Source organism: Pongo abelii, chromosome 23, assembly GCF_028885655.2.
Source record: "Pongo abelii isolate AG06213 chromosome 23, NHGRI_mPonAbe1-v2.0_pri, whole genome shotgun sequence".
Classification (NCBI taxonomy): Eukaryota; Metazoa; Chordata; class Mammalia; order Primates; family Hominidae; genus Pongo; species Pongo abelii.
Window position 1 is genome coordinate 41,531,291 of NC_085929.1, and position 18,084 is coordinate 41,549,374.

At 46.3% G+C, this 18,084-nt stretch overlaps 1 long non-coding RNA gene across 2 annotated transcripts in view; it reads right to left on the reverse strand.

Annotated features, from left to right (window-relative positions):
• The window catches only part of LOC129052732 (uncharacterized), a 189,252-nt gene that overhangs the window by 112,478 nt on the left and 58,690 nt on the right, over nt 1-18,084 (reverse strand). Inside the window, exons 4-6 of one of the 2 annotated variants that reach the window (XR_010139522.1) lie at nt 7,366-7,422; nt 3,388-3,501; nt 2,272-2,411 (exon numbers count right to left, since the gene is read on the reverse strand). This is a non-coding gene — a long non-coding RNA (uncharacterized LOC129052732). Of the gene's footprint in view, nt 1-2,271; nt 2,796-3,387; nt 3,502-7,365; nt 7,423-18,084 lie in introns of those variants that run through there. The other variant, XR_008517877.2, reaches the window with a different exon arrangement.

Sequence of the window (18,084 nt, forward strand, 5' to 3'; positions counted from 1 at the left end):
CCATTCATTCATTATTCCTTATCAATAAGCACTATATGCCTGCTATATGTATGGCACTGTGCTGGACATGAAATAGAAGAAGCTAAAAGATGGAAAAGGTATTCATTCATTGACTCGTTCAATTATGCAACCTATTTTGGGTACATGGACTAATGTTCCACAGCATTTTGTAGTTACACGGCTTCATTTTATCGTTGCCATTTAATAGCACAGTCCTTGGAGTCGATCCTGAGTTCAAATCAGGTCTGACCATCTGGACAACCTTGGGCAAGTTACTTAACCTCTCAGTTTCACTATCAGAAAAATGGGAATAATAATACATTTCTTCCTGTGTTATTATGAGTCTTCAAGCAATAACGTGAAAGGGGCGTAGCAGAGATCTTCACACGTGGTAAGTGCTCAATAAATGGTAGCTAGTCTCATTATTATAATGTATGTTATTTTTTATCCTCCTGTCCATACTTTGAAGGTATTTTTTTCCTCATTTTACAGGGCTGAAAGTCACAGAAAGTTACATGGCCAAATATCTCAAGGAACCAGAACTAAGCTGAATCCTTTGCCATCCATGGCAATGATACCTCTAAACTCAGGCCTTCTGATCCAAATAAAGCATTTGGGAGGCTTATTAGACACCATAGTAGCAAGCTTCACAATTGAGGCTCACTTTATAGGTGGAGTCACTGAGGCCAGAAAGGTTGAGCAAATTGTCCAAGGTCAACAGTCTTGATGGAGCTGGGAATCAAATCAAAGTTTCTTGGGTTTTGAGGTTCTTACTATGTGACAGACAAGATGCTCAACTCCAAAGATGTTAAATTAAATATGGCCCAGGCCCTACCCTTGAGAACACTCAATCTAGGGAGGTGTGGGCAATTAGAATGGAGATGTATCTTTCTGAAAAGAAAGATTCTTCAAGAATTTGACTGCAGTCTTCACATGTATATGAAGCACTGTCCTTTGAAAGGCAAAGTAAAAGGTAGCATAACACATTGACTTTGGGTCAGGCAAACCCAGGTTCAATTTCCACCTCTTTCACTCTCAAGCCTTGTGACCGTGGGCAAGTCATTTAACTTGATGAGCAAACCTGAGTTTGCTCATCTCTAAAATGGACATGATAACAACACTTACCTCCATAAGCTGCCCACAGCCCATCAGGAATGGGCTCCATCTTTAGCTCTGTCCCTTCCCCCAGGATTTAAGTCTAAGTATAGCAGAGACTCCAGGGATCTTGTTCATTGTATTATGTCTGGCACACAGCATGGGCACTATGTGGATGGAGGAGGGTGACCACAGAGAGGCATCCCAGGCAGAGGGGAAAGCATGAAAATAATCATGAAGGTGTGAAACAAAGCGGTGTATTCAGAAAACTGGAAATAATGAGTAGGTATGGCTGCACCTACGAAGGAGTATGGCAGAGGGAGTGGGCAGGGACGTTGGCAGTGAAGTGGAAAGTGGGAACCTGTGGGCTGTGATGCAGACCTGCACTTTACCCCCAGGTTCCTTACCTTGAGTTCTGTGTCGAGTCTGTTCGTCCCTGTATTTCTCACGAGGGGGCTGGGCCAGACACTGTGAATTGTCTACCCAAAGACTATTTATAACCAATTTCTCCTTGTCTTTCTCTATTTCAAAGGTTGAGAAGGGTAAAATAACCTATTTCCCACCTGCCTGGCAAGCCATACACACAGCTGTGGCCAGCGAGATGTAGCAGAAGCCCCAGGGAATGTTTTTCCTTCTAGAAAAAGTCGTGTGTGTGCGTGTGTGTGTGTTTGTGCTGTGTGTGCATGTGTGCATGAATGTATGTATGTTGCCCTTTTCTCCTTGGTGCTGCTTGTCCCTTACCCCTTCTTTCCTACTGGAAGACTCCTAGGGATGCAACAGCCATGGTGCAAGTAACTATGAGGTGACAAGCATAAGAGTACAGGCCTACGTGGTAAGAAAGGCGATGAAGCACTTGGTCTATTTGACAAATAATCCTTTATGTGTTTAAGCCACTATGGAGGTGTTTTTCTATTACATGTAGCCAAAAGCAATCCTGGTTCATGCAAGGACTTGCTAGCCACCCTATCCGGGTAGCCCTACTTGGACAGATCTTTGCTGATTCCTCTTATCCTTGGACCAATCTTCTGTATGTTTCCAATTGGGCTCATCAAGATGCACCCCCTGCCCCCATAAGGTTTAGATTTGAAGTCCTTCCACATCATGATCCTGGTTTCGTGACCAAGACATTTATTTCCTTTCATTATCAAGGTGAGATGTAAGACAGAAATGACTTACCGACTGATGCGCGGCCTCTGTTTTGTGGCTTTGTCTCACGCTGTTTGGGCTCCCAGCTTCCTGACTGCTCCGTCTGCCACGCTGAAAACACTGCCACTCCCAGGATACCAGGCTTAGAAGAAGCCTTTCAGGGAATTGTGCTGGAGCAAGAGCAAATCTCAATATGTTTATCCTTATGTTTTTTCTTTTCTGCATTGCCTAGAGGATAATTAGGATTATGATAATCTCTTTACTGTATGTTTTTTTTAACTTCTACAATAAGCTCTTTGGAACCAAAGGGAAGAGCCCAGAGGGAAGATGGACATGGAGCTTATGCCGTAAGGACAGACCAGAAACAGAAGGCAGAGAGTCAGGCAGCCCTGTCACCAGGGAAACCAGAGGAGGGTTTGTGGTGTCAGCAAAAACTGACAAAGACTTGGAAATGAACAAAACCAAGCGCTGGGCGTCCTTTCCCTGGAGTTCTGTGTATTATCCCATGGATCTCCAGGGATTACCTACTCTTACCAAGATGAGTACCTTTGGCCAACTTCAATCAGCTGGGGTATTTTACAGCTCTCTATGGTTAGAAGTTATACAGAGCTCACAGTAATGCAAATGATTCTTGTCCATAGCAATGAAAATGAATTTTATTGGGAAAAATATAATCCCAACCATTACATTTTATTGCCCAAGAGCAGTGGATCTCAAAGTGTCACCTGGGTACATCAGGAGATTGCCTGAGACGCTTTCGGGGAGCCTGTTAAGTTGAAACTATTTTCATAATAATAGTAAGGCACTATTTGCCTTTTTCACTCTCATTTTCTCATGAGTGTATGGCGACATCTTCCAGAGATTACATGACTTGTGATACTCTTAGTATTGCTCTGACAGCAAATGGAATTTGCGCTTGTGTATTCTTGTGTTTTAAAAATGTCTCAGTTTTAACTTCTAAAACAGCAAATATTGGGCGGGCATGGTGGCTCATGCTTGTAATCCCAGAACTTTGGGAGGCCGAGGCGGGTAGATCATTTGAGGCCAGGAGTTCGAGACCAGCCTGGCCAACATGGCAAAACCCCATCTCTACTAAAAATGCAAAAAAAAAAAAAAAAAAAAATAGCCAGGCACGGTGGCACACACCTGTAATCCCAGTTACTCAGGAGGCTGAGGCATAAGAATTGCTTGATCCCAGGAGGTGAAGGTTGCAGTGAGCTGAGATCGCACCATGGTATTCAAGCCTGGGTGACATAGACTCTGTCTCAAAATAAATAAATAAATAATTTTAAAAACAGCAAATATTGATAGATATAACCCACATAAATAAAAGCTCTTTGAGAGGTCCTCAATAATTTCTAAGACTGTAATGATAATCCAAAACCAAAAAGTTTGAGAACTGCGGCCCTGTAGCATATGAACTAATTTAACTAATTTTGCATCTATCAGCAAATTTATTTCAGCATCCCTGACTGGTGTGTGTGTGTGCATGTAGGTGTGTGTGTGTGCATGTAGGTGTGTGTGTGCATGTGTGTGTGTTCTCCCTGAAACTGTTTTAATATCTTACTGATCCTTTATTAACTAATGAGTTAAATAAAATCTTTATTTTATATCTGAACGTCACGTTTTCAACTTTTTGAAAAATGATGCTCAAATACTAGGCTTGGAGTAGAAGAAGGAGATGTGAGTTGTAGCCAAGAAGAAGACTAAAGAACCAAGACCACGTGGAGGGCACCCAGGCAGCCTGGGATGGGTCTCATATGCTCTTTGTGCCCAGCAGCACGGAGCCATGTAGGAGTCCGGTCAACACCCCAGACTATGTCTCATCGTTCAAGCAAGGACAGCACTTGAATCAAGTCCTGCCTAGCAGCCCAGGTCCCCCATGGACTATCCAGCAGCAGGACTCCAGCCACACCCAGAGGCTTTGCTAAGCCTATCCAGATTTTCCGACATGGAAATCCCACTTTTCAATGGCCCTGTGTTTTAGTAAGCCCCTTCAAAACAAAAGGCAAAGCTCTTGACACCCAGAGCAGGTGTAGAAGGGAAAGTCTTGCTCCCAGTCCTAGAGTAAAACTGGGCAATATCACACCATCCAACTACATGGCCCAATCCCCAGAAAAGGCAAGAGACCTGCCCAAAATAGCACAGACTCTTGGAGGAGGAGACAGGAGCAAAATGCAGGCACCTGTCTCCCAGCCCAGGGCTCTTTCTCCTGCTTTCTATTGTCTCATTATGCCGCCAAATCTACTAATGCGTGCACTCAACTTTCCTAGGAGTCAATACCTTTGTCAAGGCCATCAGAGCTCCTAAAAGGAGACAGGATGTGGATTTTGTAAGCTCCATCACTGGCTCTTCTCTCTTTGAGCAGTCCTTATCCTCACTGAGCCTCAGTTTCCTCACTTGATTGTGAAGATGGTAAGAGGAATAAAACGAACTAGCCAGATGTTGAACCCACAGGAGATGCTGAGCAAACATTTGCTGACTCAGAATCCTTTTCTCTTTAAATTAATTCCTGCCTATTGCTCTCCAGCCTAAATCCAAGTGCTGGCCGATGGAGAGGTACCAGCGGTGCAAGGAGAGCGGGTGGGAGCCAGGAATATAAAGAAGGAGCGGCCGGGCTGGAGGGAAATCACTCCTGGTCAAATGGAGCCATGTGGTATGGACGACTTTTAAAGGAATCCCTTAAAATGTGTGTTTGTGTGTGTGTGTGTGTGTGTGTGTGCATGAGAGAGAGACAGAGACAGAATGTGTGACACCCCCTTAGTGTAGCAGATATAATATTATAAATGCGTGAGTATTCCTGTAGTCCTCTCCCCTCAGATACTAAAAGGGAGGGATTCTTGCTTGCAATCTCAGCCTACATTGGTCCTTTGCTGGGGAGAATTTAGGATAATGGGTGAGACAGAGAGAATTTAAGGACCACTGAGAGGCTACAATAATCTAGATAAAGGATTGGCAAACTATGGCCCGTGGGCCAAATACAGCCTTTGACCTGAGCTAAGAATGGTATTTAGATTTTTACCTTTTTTTTTAATTTTATTTTATTTTGTTTTATTTTTTTGAGACAGAGTTTCACTCTGTCGCCTAGGCTGGAGTGCAGTGCCGCAATCTCAGCTCACTGCAACCTCCACCTCCTGGGTTCAAGCAATTGTCCTGCCTCAGCCTCCCAAGTAGCTTGGATTACAGGCATCTGCCATCATGTCCAGCTAATTTTTGTATTTTTAGTAGAGACGGGGTTTCACCACGTTGGCCAGGCTGGTCTCGAACTCCTGACCTCAAGTGATCTGCCCGCCTCAGCCTCCCAAAGTGCTGGGATTACAGGTGTGAGCCACTGAACCCAGCAGGTATTTAGATTTTTCAATTGTTGAAACAAAATCAAAACAAAGTACTATTTCATAGTGTGAAAATTATATAAATTTCAAATTTCAGTGTACACAAACAAAGTTTTAATGGAACATGGCCATGCCTGCTAATTTAAATATTGTCTGTGGCTGCTTTGAGGCTACAGTGGCAGAGCTGAGTAGTTGCTACAGAGACCATGTGGCCCGCAAAGCCTAAAATGTTTACTCACTGGTCCTTTAAGGAAGAAGTTTGCCAACCTGATCTACACAATAAGCCTAGAGAGAGGAAACAGAATGCAGGCAGACTGAGCATCAGGAAGAATGTGGAGAGAGGTGGGAGGTAAGGGGAGGCAAAAATATCTGGGGGTGAGTGAAGCAGCCACCATCTCCATTAAAATACTGAGAGAGAGAAGCAGCATTCAAGAGAGAGGATCTTCAGAATGTTTTTGTATTCTAAGAATACACCAGCCAGACACAGTGGCTCACACCTGTAATCCCAGCACTTTGGGAGGCCGAGGCAGGCACATCGCTTGAGTCCAGGAGTTTGAGTCTGGGCAACATGCTGAAACCCTGTCTCTAAAAAAATACAAAACAAAAAAAAAATTAGCCAGTCATGGTGGCACGCAGCTGTAGTCCCAGCTACTCAGGAGGCTGAGGTGGGAAGATGGCTGGAGTTTGGAAGGCAGAGGTTGCACTGAGCCAAGATCGTGCCATTGTACTCTAGGCTGGGTGGCAGAGTAATCTTGTCTCAAAAAAAAAAAGTTGGTAAAGTTTTGTTGATATGGATACAAACATCTGTCATAAAAATTAGAAAACATATATGACAGTAATGTATGTCACCAAATTCAAGACAGTAATTCCCTCTGGGAGAAAAGGAGAAAGGGGAGATAAAGCTATTATCTGTCATATATTGAGTCTTTCAAATTAAAATATTATATATTTTAAGAAAATAAGCTGTTAAGAAATGAAAGAAGAAAAGGCTAATTAGTGATACAGATGAAACAACAAGAAGTGATTTTTTTTGTCATTGTCCCTGATGTCCAGGACTAGGGAAGTGAAAGCCCAAGTGAGCTTCTCGGTCCTAGGCTCCTCTACACTATTTTTTGTTGTGGTTGTGGTAGTGGTGGTTGTTATGCTATGTACTACTATTTTGCAGTGAATCTAAGACATACATTTTTTCACATTTTAACAACTCTGAAATAGGGCTGCATTTTACAATGGATGGTACAAGATAATTAAATTGGCAGAGTTTTTTCCTTCCTTAGTGCTACAAAAAAATAATGATTCAGCCGGGCATGGTGGCTCATGCCTGTAATCCCAGCACTTTGGGAGGCCGAGGCAGGCAAATCACGAGGTCAGGAGATTGAGACTATCCTGGCCAACATGGTGAAACCCCATCTCTACTAAAAATATAAAAATTAGCTTGGTGTGGTGGTGCACACCTGTAGTCCCAGCTACTCAGGAGGCTGAGGCAGGAGAATCACTTGAACTTGGGAGGCAGATGTTGCAGTGAGCTGAGATTGGGCCACTGCACTCCAGCCTGGCGACAGAACGAGACTCCGTCTCAAAAAAAAAAAAAAAGTGATTCATTTTATAATCAGTAGTATATTAAATCTTCTTTCAAAGGGATAAATAAATAAAGATTCTGTTCTTCAGCATTCCACTGAGACCAGGTGAGAAATGAAGCACTGTTGGTTTCCTTTTGGAAAGGCAGGCTTTTTTGAGTGAGACACTATATGGAGACAGGGCCACAGGCAGCCCCAGGATTTACCTGTTTAATTACCTTATGGGAGGAGGAGGAGAGTTTGAGTCATATACTGTTGTTTGAGATTATCTCTTCCTAGAAAACAAAGAGAGTAAAAGTCATACTGAGTTGCTTTGATTTAGAAGATGTGATGAATCGGAGAAAGCTCTGTGCTGGTCAGCAGAACCCAACCTGGGAAAAATATCTGTCCTAATTCCTAAGTGTTGTTAAACTTTGTCTCCCAGAGTAAAATAAAGTACAGAGTCAATAGTAATTAAGCCTTCTTTCCTCTGAGTGGGTCTTAGAAGTAAGGGATTCTATAAGAAACAAGTCCCTACTTCCTGATACAACCATCCCGTGGGAGAGAAAGCAGAGAAAGCAAACTGTGCTCTGTTGAATACAATTGGAAGCAGAGGAGGGTGAGGGTTTGGGAAGGCCTGAGCTGTAGTCAGAGGTCATGGCTGCAGAAGGATACACAAAATCCATCCGGTTCAGATGCAACTCTGAGAATCAGCTCCTCCTTCATCCTTGCTACCATGTAGAAGCCTTGGAGCAGAACTTAAAAGAATGAGGCATGATCCTCAAGAAGCTACGAATATGACATCTGTCATCAGCCACACCCATCCCAAGAAGAACAAGGTTCAAACCCTGAAAGTCTTCTCTGATGCCAGAAATGAAATACCGAGGGAGCAGGCAGCCTCTGCAAGCCAGATAAGGAGGTGTCATTGCCTTTAAGTGTTGAATTCAGTAGACCCACATGGGTAATTTATGGATTCATTCATTCGACACACATTTTTTGAGCACTTACTATATGCCAGGCACTGTTTTAGGTACCTGAGATAGAGCTCTTTCTTAGTGATTCTTACATTTCTCCAATTTAAATGCTATATAAATTACCTCCCTTAATTCTCTATTATTAGTAGTAAATAGTAGAGCTGGGATTTGAATCCACAGTATCAAGATTCAGAGTCTGTTCTTAACTACTATGCTATATCACCCCTCCAGATGGAAATTACAATTAAAATACTGCATCTGAAAATTGTTCTGCTCTCTCAGAAGTCATTCTAAAACAACCGATAAAACCCTGGGTTTTGGAATCATTGGGAATTAGAATTCCTTCCTCTCTGCTGGTCTCTGATCTCCGTAATGACAGAGACCATGTCTGACTTGAGACTGTTGTGTTCCATAGCATCAAGCCTAGCACATAGTAGGTACTCACTAAATATTTGTTGACTGACTGAATGAATGAGTTCATATACCAGTGGTAGGATCTTGGAAGAAGGACCTAATCAATCTACCCTTAGTGTCTCAGTCCATTTCTGTTGCTATAACAAAATATATTAGACTGGGTAATTTATAAACAATAGAGGTTTATTGCTCACAGTTCTGGAGACTGAGAAGTCCAAGATCTAGGCACCAGCAGATTCACTGTCTAGTGAGGGCTAACTCTCTGCTTCAAAGATGGTGCCTTCTTGCTGCATCCGTACATGGTGAAAGGGGCTAAAAAGCTCTTTTATAAGGGCTCAGCATTCATGACCTAATCATCTGCTAAAGGCCCCATCTCTTTTTTTTTTTTTTTTTGAGACAGAGTCTCACTCTGTCGCCCAGGCTGGAGTGCAGTAGCGCGATCTCGGCTCACAGTAAGTTCTGCCTTCTGGGTTCACGCCATTCTCCTGCCTCAGCCTCCTGAGTAGCTGGGACTACAGGTATCCACCACCACGCCCGGTTAATATTTTGTATTTTTAGTAGAGATGGGGTTTCACCATGTTAGCCAGGATGGTCTCGATCTCCTGACCTCGTGATCCGCCCGCCTCAGCCTCCCGAAGTGCTGGGATTACAGGCATGAGCCACTGCGCCCAGCCAAGGCCCCACCTCTTAATACCACTGCACTAGTGATTTTTAACATATGAACCTGGAATGGGGGACATGTATAAATATATTCAAACAATAGCAATCAGGTATTCTGCATGTATCAATATCTCCTTGCAGAGCCACCGTATTAAGTGAAATTAGAAATTTCAAACACATAACCGAATGCCTAACGCACAGTAAGCACTCAATAAATAAGTCTGATACCACCTGGCATGTGTCACACACCTGATCCACAAGCAGATGTTTTAAGGATCACAGAGCTTGGCTTGGAAGACAAGCACATAGCAGAGACAATTGTTGATTTGGGGGTTGGAAGGGCAGAAGAAATGAAGGGGATTAGAACTAACTCTCCTTGATAATAGCACTTTCCCATCCTTTCTGGGTGTGCCCCCATGACAGGCAGTGTTTGCAAGTAATAGCACCCACCTACCCTGATAGAAATCTGAAGGACTCATCCTCAGCTTCTCAGCCCTAGCATCTTCAGAGGCCCAAATATATGATTCACATTCAGCTAGTCTCTGTCTTTCTCTCTCTCTCTCTCTCTCTGTTTCTTTTTTTTTTTTTTTCTGTCTCTCTCAAAGGGCTGACCAGGCATCACAGTCAACACAGGGCCAGTGTTGCAAGCCCTCCAGGCTGTTCTCACAGTTTAGTTGGTACCATGGGTACCACCAATGCTGTGGGTCTAGCTACATCATGTTTATCTGATACCCCTCCCTAATATCTTTCCAATTCCCTCTGTGCTTGAGGCAACTGTTTTGAGTTGAACTATATCTCCCGCCAAAATTTATATGTTGAAGTCCTAACCCTCAGTACCTCCAAATACGACCAACCCTGCCAACACTTTGGCCTTGGACTTCTAGCCTCCAGAACCATGAGAAAATTAATCGGTATTGTTGAAGCCCTCCAGTCTGCGGTACTTTGTCATGGCAGCCCTATAAGCCAATACAGCATCCACGATCAGTTTCCACTATCTGCAGTCCCTAAGTGATGCAGCTTATGACTTTTAAATTTGAGATGGGGGCAGACTGTGGTGATGAGCAGCATGGGATGGAAGTTAAAAGCCTGGACCTTAGAGTCCAGCTGCCTAGGGTCAGATGTTCACTCTGCCATTTCTACTGCAGGACCCTGGGTCAGACCTTTCATGTCTCTGTGAGCCTTGGGTTGCTCATCTCTAAAAAGGAGCTAATAGTTTCACTTTCCTCATGGGGGTGCTACAAATAGGATTAAAATGTGAAAAACAGAACAGTGCATGGCACAAAGTAAGTGCTGCATAGGTATTATTTATTACATCTATTGTCCTCTTGGTGGAAAGACAAATGTGTAAGAGAATCAGAGAAGGCTTGCCTTAGAGGTGGGATTGGAGCTGGGCTCTACCCAGCCTTCTGTGGGATGTTCTTCTCTCTCAGGTTCTGCCCAAGTGAAGTTTTTCCCCCTTCATCTACCTCAGGACCATGGGGTGGGCGCTGTAGCTCATGAGCATCTATGATGAACCGGCTACATCTACACAAAGATTACCCACAACGTTTTAAGCCATGGAACCATACAAAGAGGAGTTGGGAGAAACCTGCCTCCTCACCCCCTTCTCCTTGCCCAACAGTGGGTGGGGGTGGGGGTCTGGGGGTTCTGTGGAGGGCAGTGTGAAAACAGCCAGTTCTAATCCAAACCACCCATTTTACACCCATGGAAACTGAAGCTCAGAGAAGAAAAGTGCTGCCCCCAAAGTCACGTAGCCAGCTCATGGCAGGGCTAAAAGCAGAAGCCAGGTCTTGACACTGGGAATAAAAAGCCATCACAAACCATTTATGACCCCCTTATGCCAAGAAGAGAAATGATGTGAAGAGAGGAGGAAATAGAGTTTCCTACTGCCTGGAGCAGCCATGGGACATCAGTCCTTAGAGGAAACTAAAATACTGGAGAGATGTGGAAGCTGGGTTGGCAGGCCATGACCCCCGCACTGACGTTCCCCCACCCTGACCCTAGACAGCCTGGCCCTTGGGCTGCCGGCCCCACACTATGCCCTGTGAGTCACTGACCCTCCTTTCCCTTGCCTCCCTTTCCAGCTGGGGGTCTTCCCTTACCTCTTCCTCCCTCTCATCTTGATTTGACATGTTGTGGCTTCGTAAAAGGAACATTGAATGAAACAGACAGAGCTGGATCCAGAGGGAAATTTAAACCCTTCAGCAGTGGGCACAGTACAGACCCTGACTAATCATACGTGCAGTGCTGTGTAAGCAACTTAGGTGCTCATTTCAGTCTCACAACCACCCTATAAAGTAGACACCATTCATGGCCCGCTTTAACAGATGAGGAAACAGAGGCACTACAGCAAGTTGCTCACATGAGGTTATCAGCTTCCAAGTGGCAGGATTAGAACCCTGCTCAAGGCCAAGCCTGTGCACCTGACCACATCTTTATACGGACCCCAGGTAAATGGAGGTGGCTAAAGTAACCAGTGAATGTGTAATGGTCACTTTTAAGCCTTTGTGGAGGTTGACTCCTTTCCCTACACAAACTCCATGTGTCCTCACTGTCCTTCCTGCCAACCCCAAGTGTGCCAGGTGTAGCCCCACCTCTGTAATTTTCTCACATGGTCTCACTTGCCCAGAAGGGTCATACCTTGCTCCCTCTCAACCCAAGCCCTTCTGTCTGCAAAACGGCAAGAAATTCAGATGAGGTGGTACCAGACGGGGAGCACAGGCATGGGGAAATGAGACCCTTATCCTCACTCACCAGCTGTGTGACCTTGAGTAAGTGTCTGGGTAAGTGCTGTAGCTCTCTCGGTCTCAGTTGTCTCATTCATTAGGTCAGAAGCAACAGCAACTAACTCACAGGGTTGTAGTAAAGAGTTAACGAGGCTGGGCGCGGTGGCTCATGCCTGTAATCCCATCACTTTGGGAGGCTGAGGCAGGTGGACCATGAGGTCAGGAGATCAAGACCATCCTGGCTAACATGGTGAAACCCCATCTCTACTAAAAATACAAAACATTAGCCAGGCGTGGTGGCAGGTGCCTGCAGTCCCAGCTACTCGGGAGGCTGAGGCAGGAGAATGGCATGAACCCAGGAGGCGGAGCTTGCAGTGAGCCGAGATCGCACCACTAAACTCCACCCTGGGTGACAGAGCAAGACTCCATCTCAAAAAAAAGAAAAAAAAAAGTTAACGAGAAGTCCGTGTGCTGAGTGCCTAGTACATGACAGCACAGAGTAGGTGCTCAAGAAACTGGCTGCTGTGCAAGGGGCTCACGTATGAGCCAGGGGACTGGGGACACCATTCGGTGTCAACCTAAATCATTCCAGAAACATTTTGTGTCCCAGCCTAAACTGAGGACCCCACCCTGCTTATGAGTTCTCCAGCCTTTGGGGGTTCTGACCCCACAAAGGATGCAGCCACCCTGGGTATCTCGGGGAAAGCCAAGGCCCTGGGAGATAAATCCGCCAGCTCTGTTAGCCTCCCCTGCTCAGCCCCCTGAATCTCCCATCCACACTTCATCATCATACAGCACAGCCTTCCCCAGACTCTGTGAATAAGAGGCCACCCTGGTCAATAGGGCTGACACAAGGGACTGACTGCCCTCCTCTCCAGTGACGCAGGATGGCCCGTGGTGCCCACTGACCTGTGGTTTCTAATGACAGCCCTACAGAAAGTAACTGAATCTCAACCCAATGGCCTTGGAGTCTTGTTAAGGATGGAGTCTTGTTAAGGATGCAGAGATGGCAATACCCAGAGAGTTTCAGTTCCCTGGTCTCAGACTCACTCCACCTCCCCAAAAGCCCCATCGGTCAAAGGGAAGAGTGACCTTTCACTCTGGATGCAAAATAAATGTTGCCCCCTCGGTGTCTTTCAAGCATCTTTTCCTTCCCCCAGCCAGCCACACCCGGCCATCCATCCTGGCAGCCAAGCTCCCACCAACAGCACCCTGCCAGCTCCTTCCACAACCACCCAGGCAAAGTCTGCTCTGAACAAAGAGGGAAGCATGGGCAGATGGGCCAGGAGGTAAGCTGCAGCAAGGAGTGGGGGACTCTGGACTCAGCATCAGGATGCTCAGCCTGAGCCTAACAGCAGCTTAGGAAGAAGAGGGAACCCCAAGAATGTGGCACCCTCATTTATAACCACTACTTTATCTTATGGGTTGGAAAAACTGGGCTCCAAAGCAGGGAGTGACTTGGCCAAGGGCTGAAATAAAATTTCCTGGTAGAGCCCAGCCTGGCTTCTAAAGCCACGCCTTCTCCTGTGCAGAACCATCTTTGCCCATCAACCCTCAAGCAAGCACACAGTAAGCACTGCCAGGCACCAGCCTGGCTGTACACTGGCTACAGCCATGGGATTTACAAGACGTGTTCACATCCGAGATCTCCTGAGCCCCAATAGCAAATCTCAGCATCCTCTACAAAGCCAGGCACACGCACATTTCTCCCCAAAGCCTGGGGTCTGCACTGCCCTTTGGGAAACATAAAGACAGGTCAACCCCTGCTTGGCACAGACAGTTGACCTCGCAGTGATGCTGCATAAAATGTCCAAGCTCAGCATCTCTGAAGCCACAAACGCTGAGTGAAACCTGACTGGATGAATGGGTGGGTGGATGAATGAATGAACAGAAGGAACCATTTCTTTTCCACTATATTGTCTGTGATTTTAAAAAGAGAGTAGGGAGTTTCCAAACATGAGGTGTTCTCTTCCTGGTGGAAAGAATATACAGGCCTTCCCTGAGGGTCTTTCCATTTGAGCTGAGCAAAAAGTCATGGGCCCGTAGCAATGTCTGGAACCTCTAAACCATTTTATCAGCTTCTCAAAACCTGGTCACAGTGGGAAAACTGAGGGAAATTCATTTGGTGAAAAACCACAGGTTCTTGACCCAGACTGCCACATACTTTGTGTGGGACCTCGATCAAATTACTTAACAGCATAATGGCTGAGCTTGACTGCTTTGTCAAGGAAAAGGAGAGAGATGGTGAGGCCCCAGGAGGAGACCCCCATGGAAAACTGGTTAAAAACATAGGGTCTGGAGCCAGACCATCAACCCAGGTGAAGTTATAACAGCTCTGTGACTCAGTTTCCTCCCCGGTAATCGGGTATCCCACCCTTTCCTCGTTGGATGATGGTGGGAATAAGATGGGTGCCAGGAACACTGCCTGTCCCAGCAAGGACTCCCAGGGGCCTGGGATTCTCAAAGGGGTGCCACCTCCATTGGATGCCCCTTTCCTCGAGAAACCCCAAAGCTCCTTCAGAGGCTGCTTAGCTGTAACCGCACTCCAAGGGCAGTTTTCTGGATCTCAGTAGCCTTCCTCTTCAAGTTACTGTGATGTCAGAGACATGAAGAAATTGCCCTCTGCAGACAGAGGGCACCAGGCAAGGAGAGCAATGTCATGGAATGAGACGACACCCACGAAGAATGCGGCCCCCGACCCAGGCAGCCCACTCGCCCGACAGAGCACTTTTCCTAAAAGTGATGGGCCTGCGTGGTGGGCCTGCACCAGGACCAGGAAAGGAGAAAATGAAACAAAATGGTCCATAATTAGAATGGCAATAAACGCAGGGGGGAGGAGGAAGGCAGTGAACTCTATTAATAGTGCTAATAAATGTTCCGGGATAATACCGCTGTGTTCTGAACCTGCCCGTGGGAGGTGTTGCTTATACTCATTTGCATATTAATTTGGAAGGAAAATGCCAGGCTCTTTCTGCTGGGATAAATCAATTCCAGTGGAAGTTCTCAGATGGGAAGCGGCTAATTCTTCTTCCCTTTTCCTCCCAGCAGGAACACACCCATTTGCTGCCAGGAAAATATTTTTAAGAGCCACCATGGTGCAAAAAAAACTAGGCCAGAAAACTATAGGCAAAGTGCAGACTTTGCAGATGGCTGGAGCCATGCCGCGATGAGCTTAGGCAAGGCCCAGCTTAGAGGAGACTCAGGAGCCAGGATGAACCAGAGAGAAACCTGGCTTCCCTTGAATAACACCATTGGAGCAAAGATGGCCACCTTGAATTCCAGTGTTTATTGATTGGTACTGGCTGGTAATGGAACCACAGAGTTGAGAAGGATTTTAAATCCAGGACCAGACTCAGAGGACAGAGTGCGGTGATCAGTTGGTGATGTCTGCCACGGGAGACAGTATGGTAGGATAGAAGATGTCTGTCATGCTGCCCTGAGGAGAGTCACTGTTCATAACCTGAAACGGGGCATTATGGGCCATTCAAAGCAGGCAGGGTAGAAAATGAGAACAAAACTTCAGAGCAGCCAAGCAGAGCGATAGGCCAAAGAATGTAGAGAGACATAGCCCAAAGAATGCTGAGCATCTACTGTGTTTTGGACACTTCAGATGTGGAGGATACGGAGATGACTAAGGCAATGCTTTAAGACATTAAAGCTAATAAAGACAGGCATGTAAACAAGACTTATGCTGTAATGAGACATCACTCCTCTGCTTCTTCTAATTACTGGGCTGCCCCTTCCCGCATCCTCCACAAGCTGCTATTTCTCCACTTCTCTTGTTTATTAATACAACATAGAGATTCTTTCCTTGTATCTTTTAGCTCCTCTCCTCACTGTGCATACTCACAAGGGAATCTCTCACTCCCCAAGCTTGAACTTCCTCCTCTGCACCAATAGCTCTCAAAAGTTAGTCTCAAGCCACAGTTTTTCTCCCCAACACCTTTCTTGGATGCACTTTAGGCATCTCCATGATTACAATCCCCATTTTGGAGATGGGGAAACTGAGGCTCAGAGGGATTCAATAACTTCCCCAAGGCTAAACAGCTAGCAGGTGGTAAAGATTAGACCCAAGGTCTGTGTGACCCAGGGCCTGCACCCCAACCCCCAGACCATTCTGCTGCCAGCCGATACCGCCCGTAACAACATCACAATGGACCTCAGGAAGAACCTCGCTTACAGGGCGAGATGCCTGAAGACAAACACAGGACACTTGTTCCTCTCACCTCTCTCAACCACAGCCTATGCTGCTTATGATGAGATGTGGGCTGTTATGGTTACTGGATGGGACAGTAACCAGATATGCAGGAGGGCTGTGAAGGCAGGAGACGGTTGAGGTTCTGTGACTTTGAGTAAAGCCTGTTTCTTTCGAGCTGCACATTCTTATGACGTGACACCGTTCACTCTCATATATCATGAGGTCAGCAGTCACCAGACTTCTCCAGTAAACAAGATCCTAAAAGCAGAGTCCTGGGCCGGGCGCAGTGGCTCACGCCTGTAATCCCAGCACTTTGGGAGGCTGAGGCGGGCGGATCACGAGGTCAGGAGATGGAGACCATCCTGGCTAACATGGTGAAACCCCTTCTGTACTGAAAATACAAAAAATTAGCCAGGTGTGGTGGCGGGCGCCTGTAGTCCCAGTTACTCGGGAGGCTGAGGCAGGAGAACGGCGTGAACCCGGGAGGCGGAGCTTGCAGTGAGCTAAGATCCACACCACTGCACTCCAGCCTGGTTGACAGAGCAAGACTCTGTCTCAAAAAAAAAAAAAAAAATGCGGAGTCCTAAGGAGATGACATCATCCTCACCTCCACCTCCTTGCTGAGAAGCTGGAGCTCAGAGAGGTCACCATCTTTCTTTCTCAGAGCCCCAGCAGAGCAGAGACCAAGCCCAGAGAGCTCAGGCTTCCAGCCCCAGGAGTTTCCTTTCAATACCAGAATTCTTCCTCTAAAATAGGCCAAAACTAATTCCAAGTGGTGTTTATTAAGCATAGAAATAGAGGAAAAGAGATGTTAGCAAGATGAACATGCATTTAAAACATGAATTTTTCAAAGGATCTATTTGTCCGGGAAAATCCTTAGTGCTCTGTATTCCATGTTGCTGCATAGAAAAGAGCTGTGGACACTGGGTGTCTGGAGTCATGGACCACTGCTACGTCCCAGCACTCTAGTGCTTGAAGAGTGGACACTCCCAGCATCCCTTCCACACAGAAAGGAGAGACTGTTCAACATCACCCCTCAAAGAGGTCTTCTCTCTGACCACCCTCCAAGTCCAGAAGAGCAGCTTCATCCTCCTGGGTGCCCACCCTGCTCGTTCCTCAGAGCACTCCCCAGTTGCAGGGAAAGGGAGTGTGGCATCAGGGCCAAAAGCAGGACCAGACGGCCTATGTTCCAACCCCAGCTATTTTCTACTGGCTGGGTGGCTGCAGGCTACTCACCTCCCTTTGCCTCAATACCCTCACCCCTAACATGAAGAAAATAGCAGCACCTGCCCCATGGGGTTATCATGAGGATTACAGGAGTCAAAAGATGTGAAGACTGACCAGCTGTGGTGACTCATGCCTATAATCCCAGCATTTTGGGAGGCCGAGGCGGGTGGATCACTTGAGGTCAGGAGCTCGAGACCAGCCTGGCCAACATGGTGAAACCCCCTCTCTACTAAAAATACAAAAATTAGCTGGGTATGGTGGCACATGCCTGTAGTCCCAGCTACTCGAGAGGCTGAGGCACGAGAATCGCTGGAACCCACGTGCCAGAGGTTGCAGTGAGCTGAGATCACACCACTGCACTCCAGCCTGGGTGACAGAGGGAGACTTTGTCTCCAAAAAAAAAAAAGATGTAAAGATTTAGAATGGTGCCCAGCACACAGCGAGAGTTTGCCCTCATTATATTCTTTTTTTGCTGCTTTCCGTCTTCCCCTCTAGCAAGGAAACTCCGCCATAGCAGAGATTTTGTTTTGTCTGCCACTGAATCCTCAACATCTAGAATAGTTGCTGGCACTAACCACGGGTCTATTTGCAGAATAGTTGTTTAACACAAGCTCTGTCAGGCACAAGACAAGGTCAAGGTAAAATAACTCAGAAGGCACAGAGTGGAGGTGTCTACAAGGAGGAAATGTGAACAGATTGTCAAAATGTGGAGTGCAGAGATCCGTGATCCAAAGAAGGGAGGCTTTGCGGTCAAAGCTG